Source organism: Saccopteryx leptura, unplaced genomic scaffold (assembly GCF_036850995.1).
Source record: "Saccopteryx leptura isolate mSacLep1 unplaced genomic scaffold, mSacLep1_pri_phased_curated manual_scaffold_47, whole genome shotgun sequence".
NCBI classification, from domain to species: Eukaryota; Metazoa; Chordata; class Mammalia; order Chiroptera; family Emballonuridae; genus Saccopteryx; species Saccopteryx leptura.
In genome coordinates this window covers 325,944-329,503 of record NW_027095729.1, presented here as the reverse complement: position 1 = coordinate 329,503, position 3,560 = coordinate 325,944, and the positions used below count along the sequence as shown (strand labels likewise).

Here is a 3,560-nt window from a genome sequence, read left to right as displayed (position 1 = left end):
CCTCATTTTCTGACCGAATGTCCCTGGACCACAGCCTCCACCATGGAATCTGCTCTCTGGGGTATCACAGGTGTCAGCAGGCAGACTGTGACCCTCAGTCTCAGTTGCACCCCAAAGCCTCACCACTGTGACACTGGCAGGCTTGGTTGTGAGGAGCACAACCATTGTCCTGAACACAGTCTTAATAGAGAAGATGAGATCAGTAACACTGAGGTGACCCTCTGTGATCGAGAGCAGCATTGTGGGAGACTGTCATGAACTGGCCATAAAGGACCCTGTGAGAACTTTACTAATCCCTAGGACAAGTGTCTACAGGTCAAGACCAGTTACTGACCAGGTCTCCTCTGCAAACCAGAGACTCGATCTCAGTTAGGCTCTTAAAGACTTACAAAACAGTACAGGACACCATCATCTGGGTTTTCAAGCTTTATTTGAGGGTGCTGGCCAGTGACCTTTCAGAGACAGCTGGTGTGAAAACGCACACACCTCTCAATGCCCTGTGGGTATACAGCAGTTACCCCTGTGATGTCCAGGAATGTGGGTTTTGGGTCTACCAGCTGGTGATGCTTGTTTTCTTACAGATGTCCTTCTATGTTGCCTAGAGTTGTACAAATGTCACAAGGCCTGAATAGCTCTTTAGTCCTTCAGCTGTGACTTCTCTGACTGTGGTCGTCCTGACAGTTCTCATGTTCATGGCCACTGCAATGAGGAGTGAAGCTATGAGGGCGTATATTCGACCAAAGACCACTCTCAGATACAGCACTGACAGGTCACTCTGCGTTACTGACCGCATTCTTCTTGGAGGGGGTTCCACTGTCCATACTCCCTCCGGCTCCTTTGTTTATGCATCGTGGGGTCCCAGCCTACACGGCAAATGACAGTGCCCTTTGTTGTTGCAAACTCCCCTCAGATTGCATTTATTGGAGGGCAGTCATAATTTATTCTAGCCACAATACCACTGCACTGATTATTCAGACAGAATTTTCCACCACCCACAGGGGGGTACCAGGTCTCCACAGCACCACATCAGTTGTTCCTGTCCCCGACCGTGGTGACCCCACTCCCAAAACACAAAGGACCCCTCGAACACACTAGTGGACCGATGGAATCCAACATGTTCTAGCAGCTTAGGCAGATGAGTGACATTGGTGCACTGTAGGCGGTCCACACTGAATGTCTTCTTGAGCACAATTTACTGGTTTGGATTGAACACGAGTTCCACAGTGTCCAAAGCCTGTGGCCCCTTCTATGATCACATAGCAGGCGTCTGGAGCTGTTCGTGCCCTTCACCATAAAATCTCCTTGCAATGCATGTTGCGGTCAGTACAGTTCCCATGGAAGCAGTAGCCTTCCTCAGTGCACGGGGGTTCCATCTTGCAGATAAAAGTGCTCAGGCTGATAAAGGTGTGCCCGAGGCAGTACTCTGGAAGGTCACAGATGTTCTGGATTGGTCGGCAGAGTGTTCCTCCTGAGGCGAGTAGGTGCAGTTTGTGCAGCATCTGCCTGTGTTACACACGCTTCCGGTGTAAAGTACAGTCAGCGTTGCAGCAGGGGTTGTGATAACACTGCTTGAAGGATCCACAGTCACAGTGCTCACCTTCATCCACCACAGAGTTCCCACACCGAACATATGTCAGGCTTTTATTGTGATAGATAAAGTCAGGATTAGAACAGGCAACTTTCCTGGCTAGGAGAAATATGCTGAACATGCACAAAGGAGGCAGTTACTGAAGGCGTCTGTCAGTACTGGGGTATCTATACATGATGCAGGTGGTCCGTCTTTGGCAAACACAATCTTCTTCATCATAATAGATACCATAATTTCTTGCAATGTGTTGGGTGGCTATAATAGACAACAATAAATAATGTCTGCCTAGTTGACCAACCATGATGAGATTACGGTCTGTGCACAGTCCATACACGGGAAGGCTGAAAAGTAATGTCTTCGGGCCCGATCTTAATCACAATCATGGATGAGTGTGGCTTAAAAATATTATAAATGTTCTTTGCATAATAGGTATGAAAGGCATTTCCTGGCACCTGAAAAGTTGTTCAATTGCAGTTGGATCTGCTCTATCATAAATGATCATTACGCTGACATAGTATTTCATATCAAGACCTTGAAGAATGGAATCAACTATGCTAGCTATATTTATCAGATACTGGGCAGTCTTTGACACATTGTGGAATAGTAGTATATATTGAGGTAGAACTTATTACACAGCCTTTTATATTCATTTTATGTGATGAATAAAGCTTACTACTGACCCTGGGGGCTGCACTGGCATTGGCTGGAGAGAACAGGGGGTGCCTCTCTTCCTTGTACCCCAGGAGTACATGGGTCCTATTGCCTTGGTGTCTGCCACTATCTGGGAAACCAGGTGTTCAAAGGTTCGGGAGTCCTTGAGGGGTTGATTTCATAGGCAAGGTCATCCACCTTTCATAATTACCTTCTAGGCCCCCATAGCATGTGTCCACGGGACCATGGAAAGAAGAACCCCCTCCAGGTAGCCAAGGTAGTATCAGTCATGGGGGACAAAAGGGTACTTCCACCTGCAAGGCTCCCTGGTCATCCTGAGTCATCATCAGCAGATCTCTGGACATAAACTTTTTCTTGCGCTGCAGGCGGATAATGTGTCTCTGTCCCCCGAACCTCAGGCTGTAGGAGAGCCAGCCAGGAACCTGGCCACCTTTGCCATGGTGCACTTGCTTCTGGGGAATCACCACCTCAGAGGAGATGTAGCGCCATGATGGTCGACCCTTGGAGACACCCTGGACTGGAAACCACACCACCCATAGCACTGGTAGCAAGGAGGCCGCCACAGGGGGACCGAGTCCTCTGCAGACTCATGCCTGTTGGGGACAACCATCAACAGGAATGGAGAAAGGCAGGGTCTGCAGTGAAGGCGGGTCCCCACCACCATAACCAGGCCACAAGCAGATTGTGACATAGAACCTCCCTGGGCCTGTCAGCTGGGGTATATGTAATAGTCACAGGGTGTGGCTGTGGGTGGGGCTGGGCATGAGCTGCTCAGGTTGAGGGAGGAGGGGACGTGTCTGTGATGCCCACAGGGGAGTGAACGATAAGGAAACAGAGCACATCCATCTCCCTCTGTATTTGAAAACGTGTCTCCGTTACAGCACAGTTACATTCTCCACCAACGCTCACCCACGGGGACGCCTGGGCCACTCTCCGTGGGTTGCTGTCTTCCTTGTTACGGGAACCATCTCCCTGCTTCTTTGTCATGTGGAGCTAGACTTTGTTAATTTGTCTTCACAGATGTTGAAATTATTTAATTCTGTAATTGCACGTGTCTTATTTTGGTTTGCAGTTAAGACGTTTTCAAACTCTTAACTGCTCTTTCTGACTTTTGCTTTGAGTCTTTTTTGGGCTTAGAGAGTAAAAACTTTCCAGCGTCCCATCCAATTGCTTTCTTACTGCAGCTGGTGACAGCAGAAGACATTTCCAGCCCAGTGTGAACCTGGGCTGTTCCTGTGGTCCCTCCATGTGGATCTGTCCTGGCCTTTGGTAGTTTCCTCACGTGCATGTGCTGTGTTAA

General features: G+C 48.8%; 1 pseudogene; it reads right to left on the bottom strand.

Annotated features, from left to right (window-relative positions):
- Positions 1 to 598: 598 nt before the first annotated feature.
- Positions 599 to 3,247, bottom strand: LOC136387021 (disintegrin and metalloproteinase domain-containing protein 29-like; annotated as a pseudogene).
- Between the last annotated feature and the right edge of the window lie 313 nt (positions 3,248 to 3,560).